Source organism: Pleurodeles waltl, chromosome 2_2, assembly GCF_031143425.1.
Source record: "Pleurodeles waltl isolate 20211129_DDA chromosome 2_2, aPleWal1.hap1.20221129, whole genome shotgun sequence".
Lineage (NCBI taxonomy): Eukaryota > Metazoa > Chordata > Amphibia > Caudata > Salamandridae > Pleurodeles > Pleurodeles waltl.
The window spans coordinates 244780458-244796164 of record NC_090439.1 but is presented as its reverse complement, the minus strand read 5'-3'; positions in this window follow the sequence as shown (position 1 = coordinate 244796164).

Here is a 15707-nt window from a genome sequence, read left to right as displayed (position 1 = left end):
AACTTAACAATTAAACTTACATTTTCTACAGTGTGTAAGCATGTTACAGCCATCCCTTGTCTACTTGCAAACCTTTCCCATACTCAGTCTAGCGCCAAATGATAGTGTAGTAATTGGAGTAGTGGTCACATATTTCAGGCCAGTGTATCGCCTTCTTACAATCCTCCCACAAATCTCATGGTACAATAATGCTAAACAGTGTATCCAGATCCTTCCAAAGCAGCCCTTCCCATGGCTATTATTCTGTTTAACTCTGTACATTTTTATGTACGAGAGACTGTGTCTTGTGATCTCCAGCTGTGTGTTTGTATTGCTGAGCACCTCCTTCCACATCTTGATGTTATGGATTGTGTGATGTGCATACATGGACATATCCCATAGTAAATTGTGTGATCCCTCTCGCCCCTTGCCAATACATCTTTCCATTTCATTTGATATCTGTTCGTACTTCTGTTCATGTTTTCTAATTGCGTTAGCCACTTCCTCTTTACCCTGGCTATGGAATAACTGTCTAATTCTTTCACAAGGTCTCTTACGTTTTGCTTTTATTTTTCACTTCCTCATCCATCAAACGCCATGCCAGGGTGCAGCTTTCACGTTCCGTCTCTGCCTGCTGTTTTAGAGGCAGCTCAGAGTGTTTGGTCCCTGTTGTGGTGCCCTCAGGCTGTAGTGTATTTCCAAGATGTTTTGTTCCTGTGACTGTGCACTCGCAACAGGAAGAGAGCTTGACAAGCCCCTATTATCTCAATTTTTTTTTTTTCCGTCCTTCAATCTTCCCTTTTCTTGTCAGCCCCCCCCCCCCCACCATGTGGAGGAAACCATTCTTCAGTTCAGTTTTTTTTTTTATCCTCCACATACAGGACAGCCCCACATTCAAGGGACATCCCATATGCTACCAGTATGTAGGCGGCATTGTAAAGCACCACACATGTCCGCAAAGCCACAGAAACACTACTGTCAGTTTCCTTGCAAAGTCAAAGTCTAAGTACAGTAGTGCCTATAGGCCTTCTTTCGCCTCTATTTGGTACGCTGGACTGTCCTTGGGGCTATGTTGATGTGTCTCTAGTTTGCCTTTACTAAGAGGGTTCCTCGTGACTGTCTTACCCTAGCCGTTTGTTACATAACATGAAGACAATTACAATCGCTCCAGAAAACAGTAGGATGTCGGTGTATTTTTTTTTACACCGCTCATAGCCCGTGACACAGAAGGGACAACAATGGGTACATTCACACACGCAGCTTCTCTCTGCCAGCCGCAATTAGTGATTAGTAAAAGCAGGAAGCAAGCCGGTCTACATCCATGCCACAATTTCAGCCAGCCATGTCCACCTTAGCTCACACAAAGTTTGAAATCAGACAGTACCCAAGGTGCTAGTGACGGCGTCCACACTGGCGTCCTTTGGGGCAAATCTAGAGATGACAGAATAGTCAGGAGGGAAAGATAAAAAATAAAAATAAATCCTTTCCTGCCCTGGGGCAGGGTGCGGCTGTATGATATTGGAAAGTGGACCAGATCCTTGGCCAGTGACACACAGATAATGCAATAGCGGTGAACAAGTCAGGCAACCACATGTGACGGCAGAACCATAGACAAGGGTCACAGTACAACTAGCCCTGTGGGGTGATCCTACTCCCACCCCTTGTATCAATATGTAGTGAGTGCAGGGGGGTGTTTGTACTTTGTGATGTTTGCAGATTAAATCAGTCAATTGTCATAAAAATCTGTATTATGTCACCCAGGAGTCCACCCACCTAGTCTTACATTTTCTAAAAATTCTTATCCTAAATCACAAATGCATGCAGTCAAATTAAATCACAGTACACCACGTTGTGGTGAACCCTTCCTTCATTATTCAAAAACCACATTCTCACACACACGTATTTATTGCTCAAAAACCACTTTCACACACACACACGTATTTATACCTCAAAAACCACTTTCACACACACACGTATTTATAGCTCAAAAACCACTTTCACACACACACGTATTTATACCTCAAAAAACACTTTCACACACACACGTAATCAAACCAGTATCTATAGTTTACACCATTTCACATGAGTAGCCGATAGTTCAATATGCCATAAGCATTGTTCAAAGAGCTGCAATATCACAGGAAACAGATAACATAACAATTGTTTAACACGACAAACAGAGCCTGCCTGCTCCACTGGAATGAACAACTATCATCCAGTTACTGGAATGAACCACTATCACTCCACATCTGGGCAACGCCCTTTTAACCTGGGGTTGGCTTGGCGCCTACAACACCCTCTCTGGCCAGAGTTATCTGCCCCAGCCCCTCCGGCTGGGGACTGCAAACAGCGACTTGCGCTGTGTTCTGAAGCAACACCGCTAGTTGCCTCTATTCCTCGGACTTCGTTTTTAACAGTAACAAGCTACATGAAATACAGGAAGCTATTCTAAGTATACAGCTGCAGCGCAGGGAGGAAGGAAATGGTGTAATGCAATGGAAGGACCAAATTAACACAGAATGCTAGCAGCCAGCGGACGGCTATAGTTAACTATCTGAATGTTTTTACAAGGTGCATTATCGGAGCCCGCAACAGAGGACAACAGAGGAAGAAATGCCCTTGGCATGCCACCGGAGACAGAGAAGAAAAAAAAAAACAATTCATTACAAAAAGCTGGAAATATTAACCATAAATGCATAACCACTCTATGCAGGAAACATATTAACGAAACACCCCAGTTACCTCTCTGTTTCGCAATATTTACACCGAAAATACAGTAGAGCAAACAGCGAGAGCAGGACCACGAAGCAGCAATAGATACTCACGACAGCTCCAGCCTCCGTCGCAGGAGGGGCCCTGTCCAATGGGTCAGCTGTCGCCCCAACCGAAACAGGAGCTGGGCTGAAGGAAGCTATTCGCTGAACGAGACCGCAATTCTCCACCAGATGTAGAAGCCTAATTATTCAGCACCCATTCAGGATACAAACGACCGTTAGCCAGCTCTTCTAGATAAACATAAAGGATTTATTAGAGATAGAAATAGAAAGACATGTACATGGAGGATGCTCTGTACTAGTGTACACGAACAGCCTAATACAAGGAAGTAATACACGATCTTTTATAGTATTAAACCACAAACATAATTCAACGTCCTATTGGTTCTTTGGCTTTGACGTATGATTGACGTATGACTACTTCTCCATTATGGCTGAGGTAGTTTTTCCTATCATACCATATATAGTAACAAAAAGCATAGAAAAGGATTTTACACAAGGTGGCCTACGTGCCTAATATCACATGGTCCATCTTGTGACAGAACTTGAGAACACCACGTACTCAGACTGGTACTTTCCAGAAGGGAGATTGCTTCAGCTAGCATGCAATGACGATGATGTTTCATGATGGCTGTTCAGAGAGCAAGCCTTGCAACATAATGCATTCCTAGCAGTAGCGAATTACATTTGTAGGCCTCTTTACTTAATGATAGGCCTGTGCAGAGATTGTCATTGTGTATCACAGGGGCCACTAGGCATAGCATACCTAAGAACTGTAAAATGCGATTCCACAGGGGGAAGGTACGTTCCATAGGATCCAGATACCAGGTAGCCACCCCTAGAACTGGCGGTGGACCCCCACCTCCTCCCCAACAAGTAACAACATGGGAGGAGCAAGACTTGGCAATAATGCATCATGAGGGCCTCGCAGGAGTAGCAGGAGGACTGGACATCTGGTAAGTCAAATTGTTATTACCATATCCCCCACCCTACCTGCATGCCACCACAAACTCCTACCCCTACCCTCACACCCGTCACTCCACCACCTCACATATACCCCACTATCACAAGCCACCCATCCCAATACCAAGCCCTGCATGTTACACCAATGCATTGACACCCATCACAGACCTGCATGGACACCCATCACCAAAGCATGTACAAGGGAGAGACTCACCCAGGGCACACAATCACCATTCACACAAGGACCAAGGTGATATTGCAAGCACAGTAATAGAGGGAAACACACCCATTGCACAAGATGGCACACACAGATAAAATAACAATGTATTTACACCCCAACAGGACCCCTACCCAACCTCACTGGACAGAAGGTGCCAGCCATATCCAGGCCCCCCACAGAAGAGGCCCACAGTGACGACAGCAGCTCTGCACGCCTGGATCAAGATGACTAGCCAGGCCCATCAGGGACCTCTGGACAGTCGGTTCTCCTGCCACAGTCCCAACCCACCACAGAACCTCCCCCCTCAGGAAACACCACCACAGCACCCACCCAGCGGGCCCATGTCACTTTCCCCAGGACACGTCAATCGGCAGTGTGTCCACCACTACAGGGCCCATAAGCAAACCCACTAACCCAAGCAAATCAGGGACCTGGGGTCAGTGGCAGTGGGCACACGGTTCAGGGGACAGAGACACCGGATAACAGGGAAGCTGGGAGGGCTGCTGTGCGACAGGGTGAAGACAGGCCCAGGGAAACGACCCTCCACGAAGCACTATCAAACATCATGGGAGCATACCACCATTCCCAGGAGATCATGGGCATGGTACTGGCCAAGTTTCAGGAGACCCAGCGGCTGCAGGAGGGACAGTACCTGGGGACCAGGGAGGACTTGTATTCCATTAACACCACTCTGGTCACCATTGCAGAGGTCCTGGCAGACATGGCCAACACCATGAGGGAGACAGTGGCACACCACAGGGCCCCTGACACCAGCCAAAATGATGAACAGCCTTCCACATCCGCAAGCGCTAGTGGACAGGAGGTCCAGCTACAGGACCAACAGGCTACCAGCACCCCACCCCCTGCAGAAGGAGAACCACCCCGCAAAAGGTCCCTGCGATCCAGGCAGAAGACTGAGACTATTGCCAAGACCCCCACCAGGAAATAAGACTCTCCTGATTGTCACCTTTGTGTCCCACTCTGTCACCCTCTCCACCTTGAACTGACATTGCTCCCCTTCCTATGCCCTATTAGACAATGCACCTGTGATACCAAGAGACTAGACTCTACTATGGACCTTCCTCCACCATCACCCCAGACCCTTCCACGTATCCCTATGCACATTAGCCCATAAATAAACACCCTTGAAACACAAACCAATCTGGAGTCAGTTTGTACTTTCACAAATGTATAATTACAACTTCATCCCCAAATATCAATGTAAATGTTAATTTGCTCATACCAATGTATGACAGTTGTTGGGCAGCAGTAAATATAGCAGAAGGCAGAATGAGGTATCCAGATCTGTGAAATTGAAAGCCAAAGTGAACTGTCAGTGTCCATAGACAGAGGTTAAGAGGCTAACTTATACAATGTCCTACAGTAGTCAGATATGAGATGAGCAGTGCCAGTCTCTTACCTGTGTGTCACTGGAAGTACTGCATGATGATGTTGGTTCGGTTGTCAGTATCTTCTTCCTCTGCCTCCTCTTCCTCACTGTCCACAGTCTCCACAGCTGCCACAATACCATCATCAGGCCCATCATCCTGCAGAAAAGGCACCTGGCGTCGCAAAGCCAGGTTGTGTAACATGCAGCATGTCACGATTATCCACACTGTAGGAGGCTGGCCTGGCTTATAGTGGGTACCTTGTGGTACTTACACCTTGTGCCAAGTCCAATTATCCCTTATTAATAGATTATAGGTGTTCTAGCAGCTTAGGCCGATAGAGGTAGCTATAGCAGAGCAGCTTAGGCTGAACTAGGAAACATGCAAAGCTCCTACTATACCACTTACATCACTTAGCACTATAGCATAAGAAACACAATACTCAGAGTTACTGAAAATAAAGGTACTTTATTTTAGTGACAATATGCCAAAAGTATTTCAGAGGATATACTCCCTTAGGAGGTAAGTAATATACACAAAATATACACACAAACCAAAATCAGGTAGGTTAACAGTTAGAAAAGTAGTGCAAACACTGTAGAACACAATAGAATGCAATAGGAGATAAAAGGCCTAGGGGCAACACAAACCATATACTCCAAAAGTGGAATGTGAACCACAAATGGACCCCCAGCCTAGTGTAGTGTGTAGAGGGTCGCTGGGAGTGTAAGAAAACACTAAGGGTGTCCAAGATACCCCACCCCAAGACCCTGAAATGTAGGAGTAAAGTTACCCTACTACCTCAGAAAGACAGTAAAGTCGAGATAGGGGATTCTGCAAAGACAACAACTGACTGCAAAGCACTGAAGATGGATTCCTGGACCTGAGGACCTGCAAAGGAAGGGGACCAAGTCCAAGAGTCACGCAAGTGTCCAGGGGGGGCAGGAGCCCACGAAACTCCGGATGAAGGTGCAAATGGGCTGCCTCCGGGTGGAAGAAGCCAAAGATTCTGCAACAGCGGAAGGTACCAGGAACTTCTCCTTTGGTCATAAGATGTCCCACGGCGTGCTGAAGGATGCCGAGTTATTTCCATGCAGAAAGACTGCAAACAAGCCTTGCTAGCTGCAAGAGTCACAGTTGAGGATTTTGGGTGCTGCCAGAGTCCTGGAAGGACCGATAGGTCGCCCCTTGAAGGAGGAGACAGAGGGGGCACTAAGCAACACGGAGAGCCCATCCAGAAGCAGGCAGCACCCGCAGAAGCACCTGAACAGGCATTCAGAAGATCTAAGCATGACTGTCGACTCAGCACAACAAAAGAGGGTCCCACGAAGTCGGTGTTCAACTCAGTGAGTTGGCCAATGCTGGACAGAGTGCTGGGGACCTGGGCTAGAGTGTGCATGAAGGAAGTCTTGCAAAAGTACACAGAAGCCCTAGCAGCTGCAGTTCACGCAGCACACAGGATTACTGTCTGGCGTTGGGAGGCAAGGACTTCCCTCCACCAAATTTGGACAGAAGGGCCACTGTGCTGTTGGGGACACTTGGATCCAGCTCTTGTGTTCCAGGGACCACGCTCATCAAGGTGAGAGGGGACCCAGTGGACCAGTGATGCAGAGGTTTGGTGCCTGCGTTGGCAGGGGGAAGATTCCGTCGACCCACAGGAGATTTCTTCTTGGCTTCCAGTGTAGGGTGAAGGCAGAGAGCCCTCAGAGCATGCACCACCAGGAAACAGTCAAGAAAGCCGGCAGGGTGAGGCACTACAATGTTGCTGGTAGTCTTCTTGCTACTTTGTTGCGGTTTTGCAGGCGTCCTGGAGCAGTCAGCAATCGATCCTTGGCAGAAGTCGAAGAGGGTAGTGCAGAGGAACTCTGGTGAGCTCTTGCATTCGTTATCTGGTGAGATACCCACAGGACAGAACCTAAATGGCCCTCAGAGGAGGATTGGCTACAGAGAAAGGTAAGCACCTATCAGGAGGGGTCTCTGACGTCACCTGCTGGCACTGGCCACTCAGAGATGTCCATTGTGCCCTCACACCTCTGCATCCAAGATGTCAGAGGTCTGGGACACACTGGAGGAGCTCTGGGCAACTCCCCTTGGGAGGTGCTGGTCAGGGGAGTGGTCACTCTCCTTTTATTTGTCCAGCTTTGCGCCAGAGCTGGCTTATGCAAGGAGATCACCATCTGTGCCCTTCAAAGCATTTCCAGAGGCTGGGGGAGGCTACTCCTCTCAGGTCCTTCACACCTACTTCCAAAGGGAGAGGGTGTAACACCCTCCCTCAGAGGAAATCCTTTGTTCTGCCTTCCTGGGGCTGGGCTGCCCAGGGGGGCAGACACCTGTCTGAGGGTTGGCAGCAGCAGTAGCTGCAGAGAAAACCCCGGAAAGCTAGTTTGGCAGTTCCCGGGCTCTGTGCTGGAGCCCCGGGGCTGCATGGAATTGTCCTCCCAATACCAGAATGGTATTGGGGTGACAATTCCATGATCCTAGACATGTTACATGGCCATGTTCAGAGTTACCATTGTGACGCAACATATAGGTATTGACCTATATGTAGTGCACGTATGTAATGGTGTCCCCACTCTCACAAAGTTGGGGGAAATTGCCCTGAACAATGTGGGGGCACCTTGGCTAGTGCCAGGGTGCCCTCACACTAAGTAACTTTGCTCCTAACCTTCACTAAGTGAAGGTTAGACATATAGGTGACTTATAAGTTACTTAAGTGCAGTGTAAAATGGCTGCGAAATAACGTGGACGTTATTTCACTCAGGCTGCAGTGGCAGTCCTGTGTAAGAATTGTCTGAGCTCCCTATGGGTGGCAAAAGAAATGCTGCAGCCCATAGGGATCTCTTGGAACCCAATACCCTGGGTACCTAGGTACCATATACTAGGGAATTTTAAGGGTGTTCCAGTGTGCCAATTAGAATTGGTAAAATCAGTCACTAGCCTGCAGTGACAATTTTGAAAGCAGAGAGAGCATAAACACTGAGGTTCTGGTTAGCAGAGCCTCAGTAATACAGTTAGGCACCACACAGGGAACACATACAGGGCACATTTTATGAGCACTGGGGTCCTGGCTAGCAGGATCCCAGTGACACAGGCAAAAACAAACATGCACACAAGTAAAAAATGGGGGTAACATGCCAGGCAAGATGGTACTTTCCTACACAACCCCCCCCCCAAGGCCGGACAATAAGGCTAACCTTGCCCAGATGAGTCTTCATTGTCTAAGTGGAAATATCTGGAGTGTCAATCTGCATTGGAGTGGGTACTCCCAGGTCTATGTTCCACTGTATAGTCCATTCTCTGTAGGTAGATGGACCACCTCAACAATTTAGGGTCTTCACCTTTCATTTGTTTTAGCCAAAGTAGAAGTTTGTGGTCTGTCTGAACAATAAAGTGAGTACCAAACAGGTAAGGCCCCAACTTTTTCAGTGCCCAGACCACAGCAAAGGCCTCCCTCTCTATGGCAAACCAACACTTTTCTCTAGGGGCTAAACCTCCTGCTGATAAAAGCAACAGGTTGATCCTGGCCCTCAGTATTAAGCTGTGATAGCACTGCCCCAACCCTCAATTCAGAAGCATCAGTCTGGACTTTGAACTTTTTAGAGTAGCAAGGGCTTTTTAGGACAGGTGCAGAGCACATGGCCTGTTTGAGCTCATCAAAAGCTTTTTGACAGCTAACTGTCCACAATACCTTTTTAGGCATCTTTTTACTAGTGAGGTCATTAAGAGGAGCTGCAATGGATCCATAATTCTTAATAAACCTCCTTTAGTACCTACCAGGTGGCCCAGATAAACCACTTCCCCCTGCCCTATCAGGCACTTTGAGGCATTGATAGTGAGGCCTGCCTTTTGCACAGCATCTAAAGCTTTCCACAGGTGGACCAGGTGATCATCCCAGGTGAAGCTAAAGACAGCTATATCATCCAGATATGCTGCACTAAAGCTTCCAACCCTTGCAGGACTGTGTTCGCCAACCTTTGAAAAGTGGCAGGTGCATTCTTCAGACCAAAAGGCATCACAGTGAATTGATAGTGCCCTCCAATGGTTGAGAATACAGTTTTAGGTTTTGCATCTTCTGATAACTTAATCTGCCAATACCCTGCAGTTGAGTCAAAAGTGCTCAGGTACTTGGCAGAAGCCAGTGTATCAATCAGCTCACCCGCCCTGGGTATAGGGTGAGCATCTGTCTTGGTTACTTGGTTGAGTCCCATGGGTTCCAGGAGCCAATGACGATGTATGCCGGCGGTGACAGTGCGCACAGCTTCCGTCGTGACAGCCATTTTCTATCTGTTCACTCATTTGATACCTGACCTTCAACAGGAGAGGACCTACACTGCAAGTGCTGCTGTGACCTCAGTCTGGAATCGACAATGGCTCATGTGTCTGGGGAAAGGGCCCCTGCCTTCACCGTGGATGGGTCCTCCCCCAGTACACGCTACAGACAAACAGGTGAGTACACTGTGAGCATGATGCGTGGGCCATGAATGTATGGAGTGGTGTGGATGGAAGATACATGTGGGGGGGCTGAGGCCTGCATGTGAGGATGGTGAGTGCATGTGCATCAGGGCATGGGTGGGAACTGGTGGGCAATGAGTATGACGATCCGGACGGGAGAGTAATTTCCTTTCATCCTGTACCTTTCCTCTAGGTCAGCACCCACCAGAAGAAAGGTATTTGGCGTGCCATCGCTACTGAAGTGCGGACCTTGGGGGTCTATCATAGACGGAGCACCCACTGCCGCAAGAGATGAGAGGACCTGCGCTGCTGGAGGAAGAAGATGGCGGAGGGCCACCTGGGGATGGCCTCCCGGCGTGGAAGGGGTGCCCCTCGCACAATGACCCCCTGATGTTCCGGACCCTGGCGGTGGCATATCGGGAGTTGGATGGGCGCTTGAGGGCATCACAGCAGCCACAAGGGGGTGAATACATTCACATTCAGCTGACTCTGCACGCTTTACGAGGTGTCTGGGTGGGGGATGTGGGCTGTGGGTTCCCCTAGGCCAGGGCGAACTTGGTAGGGTAGGTCCCTTGTTAGGCAGGCTCTGAGGCACTCCAACCCCAACAGTGTTAGTGGGCATATACAAGTAGTCAGGCCCCTGTGGGTTCCAGGTGTGCAGCAAATGGTGTTAGGCATAGTCCTCCATGGGCAGGTGATTTTTCTACTAACTGCCAGTGCATGGCCTAGTGCATAGGGCTGCTCCCTATGTGTCTGCCACCAACGGTAGTGCTTTTGCTGGCATTGGTCATGTGTCTCCTCTGTCTTTCCACCCCTTCTTGTTTTGTCACCTTGTCCTTGTGTGCATTAGCATAATCTGACAGAGGAGCAGAGGCACCAGAGATGGAGGGAGCTGCATCCCACATGGTCCATGAGGGTGAATCGACGGAGGGTGAAGGCACCAGTGGGATGGAGGGCGAAGGGAGCTCCACGACGCGAACAGGAGGGGACACCAGCGACAGCAACTCGTCCTCTGATGGGAGCTCCCTTGCGGTGGCGGGCACCTCTGTGCCCACTGCAACAACAGGTACAGCTGGCACGCCCCCACCAGCACTGCCCTCCCAGCAGCCCCTAAGCATGTTTCCCCGTGCCCGCTCACCCAGGAGGGTGGGCATCTCCTTCGCCCAAGGCACCTCAGGCCCTGCCCCAGTCAGCCCTCCTGCCCTCAGTGAGTAGACTATTGACCTCCTGAGATCCCTCACTGTTGGGCAGTCAACAATTCTGGATGCAATCCAGGGTGTCGAGAGGCATTTGCAGCAAACAAATGCATACCTGGCGGGCATTCATTCTGGCATGGCGGCCCAACAGAGAGCATTTCAGGCTCTGGCCTCAGCACTGATGGTAGCCATTGTCCCTGTGTCCAGCATCCCCCCTCCAACTTCCTCTACCCACACCCAATCCCCTCTACCTCAGCCTATCCCAAGCACACCATCAGACCAGCATGCACACACATCAACACACAAAAGTGTCTCAGGAAAGCATAAGGACCACACATCCCACATGCACTCACACAAGCACCATACCCATGCAGACACACCAACATCCACTGCCTCCACTGTGTCCCCCTCCTCCACGTCCTCCACCTCCCTCCCACTCTCATCTCCACTCACACCTGCACGCACTACATCCTCAGCCACTACCTCCATCACCAGCACGCCCATCACTACACACCGCTCACGTGCAATCACCACCCCCACTACCATTCACACATCCCATGTGTCCTCTCCCAGTGTGTCTGTGAGCCCTCCTCCCAAAGTACACAAATGCAGGCACACACCCATTCAACAGCCATCCCCCTCACAACAGCCTCCAACCCATGCACCTTCACCCAAACTCAGCAGACATACACCTCCTACAACCACTACCTCTTCCTCCACTCCCAAATCTCCTCCATCTTCCTGTCCCAGTGTGTCAAAAAAATGTACCTAGCTAACCTGAACCTCTTCCCTACATCTCCCCCCGTCCTTCTCCTAGGGTCAGGATGTCTAGATCCCAGCCCAGCACCTCCGCCACTAAATCTGAATCCGCTGTAGTCCTTGCTACTCCAGTACAGTCAAAGGGGGCACCTGTCAGAGCTGCCAGTGTGCCACCGACAGAAAAGAAGGGCCACCCTATTCCACCACCTGCAAAGCTCAAAAAGGGTCCGGCTTCCAGCAGGGGACAGTCACACCACCCACCCAGCAAGGACTCACACAAACACCGAGTGGACAGTGCCAAGGTCCCTGCAGCGACTGTCCAGATGGGGATGGGCCACAAGCCAAACGGCACATCATCTCTGGGCACGATGTCACCTGGGGAGGGGCTGGTGACCACCAAATCATCAGGGATGGCGGCCATATGCACCACAGTCACCACCGCCACTCCAACCGCCACCTGCACCGCCACCTGCACCGCCACCTGCACCGCCACCTGCACCGCTGCTGCCACAACGTCAGTCTGCAGCATCCTACCCAAAGATCAGCCATCTGAGGCTGCCAGAGACGGTATGGTGTCTCCATCCACCCCGACTGTCACTTGCACCACGGGGAGCAGTGGCAGCATCTCCGGCGCAGCCACCGCCACCTACACCACCATCAGCACCGCCACGTGCACAGCCGATGCCACTCTGTCAGACGTGAGCCCCATCCCCAGTGTGCAGCCGTCAGAGTCTGCAGGTGACGTCCTGGACCCTGAACACGCCACTTGAGACACCACCGCCAGCACTGACACGAACCAGCAATTGGCAGCCTAAGTCGCCGCGGGATGGAGTGTGGGTCTGCCTCCATGGAGTATCATGCTACCTGTTCCAGGTATATCGCGTGGCTGTGACACCCAGGTGAGACGAAGTCAACATGCCACGCCCCACTAACACAGTCCTTGGCAGGATAAAGCACCCTGGGCACAAAGCCCCTCCAGAACCAGTGCAGAAAAGCACCCACAAACACAGTCCTTGGCAGGATGAAACACTCTGGGCACAAATCCCCCTCCAGAACCAGTGGAGAAAAGCCTCTACTAACACAGTCCTTGGCAGGATGAAGCACTCTGGGCACAAAGCCTTCTCCAGAACCAGTGGAGAAAAGCACCACTAACACAGTCCTTGGCAGGATGAAGCACTCTGGGCACAAAGCCCCCTCCAGAACCAGTGGAGAAAAGCCACCACCAACACAGTCCTTGGCAGGATGAAGCACTCTGGGCACAAAGCCCCCTCCAGAACCAGTGGCTTTGCACTCCCCAGGACCAAGCAGTAGGCAAGCCACCCACTTAAGAGACTATGGCTTTGCACTCCCCAGGACCAAGCAGTGGGCAAACCACTCACTTGAGAGACTTGAGGGACTGTGGCTTTGCACTCCCCAGGACCAAGCAGTGGGCAAACCACCCACTTGAGGGACTTGAAAGACTGCCTTTGCACTCCCCAGGACCAAGCAGTGGGCAAACCACCCACTTGAGATACTTGAGAGATTGTGGCTTTGCACTCCCCAGGACCAAGCAGTGGGCAAACCACCCACTTGAGGGACTTGAAAGCCTGCCTTTGCACTCCCCAGGACCAAGCAGTGGGCAAACCACCCACTTTGGATACTTGAGAGACTGTGGCTTTGCACTCCCCAGGACCAAGCAGTGGGTAACCCACCCACTTGAGGGACTTGAAAGACTGCCTTTGCACTCCCCAGGAACAAGCAGTGGGCAAACCACTCACTTGGGAGACTTGAGAGACTGTGGCTTTTCACTCCACAGGACCAAGCAGTGGGTAACCCATCCACTTGAGGGACTTGAAAGACTGCCTTTGCACTCCCCAGGACCAAGCAGTGGGCAAACCACCCACTTGAGAGACTTGAGAGACTGTGGCTTTTCTCTCCCCAGGACCAAGCAGTGAGCAAACCACCCACTTGAGAGACATGAGAGACTGTGGCTTTGCACTCCCCAGGACCAAGCAGTGGGCAAACCACCTACTTGAGATACTTGAGAGACTGTGGCTTTGTACTCCCCAGGAACAAGCAGTGGGTATTGTGGGGCTTGAAAGACTGCCTTTGCACTCCCTAGGACCAAGCAGTGGGCAAACCACCCACTTGAGAGACTTGAGAGACTGTGGCTTTTCACTCCCCAGGACAAAGCAGTGGGTATCCCACCCACTTGTGGGGCTTGAAAGACTGCCTTTGCACTCCCTAGGACTAAGCAGTGGGCAAACCACCCACTTGAGAGACTTGAGAGACTGTGGCTTTGCACTCCCCAGGACCAAGCAGTGGGCAAACCACCCACTTGAGAGACATGAGAGACTGTTGCTTTGTACTCCCCAGGACCAAGCAGTGGGCAAACCACCCACTTGAGGGACATGAAAGACTGGCTTTGCACTCCCTAGGACCAAGCAGTGGGCAAACCACCCACTTGAGAGATTTGAGAGACTGTGGCTTTGCACTCCCCTGGACCAAGAAGTGGGCAAACCACCCACCTGAGAGGCTTGAGAGACTGTGGGTTTGCACTCCCCAGGACCAAACAGTGGGCAAACCACCCACTTGAGAGACTTGAGAGACTGTAGCTTTGCACTCCCCAGAACCAAGCAGTGGACAAACCACCCACTTGAGAGACTTGAGAGACTTCCCGGGAGCAAGCAGTGGGCATGGAGCCCCCTCGAGGAGTAGTGGCGTCGTACCATCATCCAGCTGAGGTGCCCCCCCATCCCCTTCCCCTTGAGGTGCCTGTTTTTTTATCGAACTTATGCCCCTGCAGTGTTCTCTCCATTTTGAGGCAGGTGTCATGTGTGAGCTTTGCCCATGCTTTTTGGGACTACTGGTCCACAGACATTTCATGGGACAGTGTACGGACTTGTGCACTTGCTGTAAATATTTGTTTATACTGATTATTTGCTGTTCTCTTGGGCTTCGAATATTACACTAGTTAAACTCATTTTGTTTGGTCCTTGCGTTCTTCCAGGGGGTAACGGGGTGTATCTGTGATGTTATTGGATATGTGTGTGTGTGTGTTGTTGTGGGTGGGGGTGGGGGTGTTGCGTTTTGCGTGTGTGTGTCACTCTCTTTTCCTTCCTCCCCTCCCCTGTGTGCTAGGTGCAGTACTCACCGCGGTCGCCGCCGCCGCCTTCTTTCCACTTCGTGGTATATTAATAGATACAGCAACATGGGCAGGACCTGTAGTTTGGGCTCCATGGCGTCCTGGTTCTTCGTTGAGTGTCGAGAGGTGAGTGGTTTCCCTTCCAAAGACTGTTTCCGCTGTGCTTTTGATGGCGTTGGTACCACCCCGGAAAAGCTGGCGGATTGGTGCCTTGTAATAGTGTGGGCAGTACATTGTCTTCTGCCTGTCTGTTCGCGGTGTCCGCCGCGGTGTTTGTTGTTACTGCCATGGCAGTCGGAGTGTTAAAGTGGCTGTCTGTGTTGGCGGTTTCCGCCATGGTCGTAGTTCAATTTTTTTGACCGCCGGCATGTTAGCGGTATTACCACCGTTTTATCAACGACCGCCAGGGTTGTAATGAAGGCCTAAGTCTTCCTTTGATGGAATTAGATGAAAGTAGACATTTATACCGCAGAACAGATTTAGCCAAATAGAACTATTATAGATTTTGGATTAGTAAAATGAAAGTATAAGATGGTAATTGGTCCATTATCATGATACAGGCATTTTGAAACTACTGTTTTATTATATATTATGATTAGGGGTTGTATTCCAGTGGCTCCACTTTTATATTTTCTTATAAACATGGTCATTGTTGATAAATGGATGAGTTGGAGGGAGTTAGAGGAAACGTTGACATCGGTGGAAAGAAGAATTAATGATAAAACAAGTTGTTTTCTGTCTTGGTCACTGCTTCTTTTTGCTGTTTTAGAATTTTGTGAATCAAAATGTATAGCTTTCCCTAGGTACAATTTTATAATGTCAGCATATCATACATGGGTGATTATATTTTCT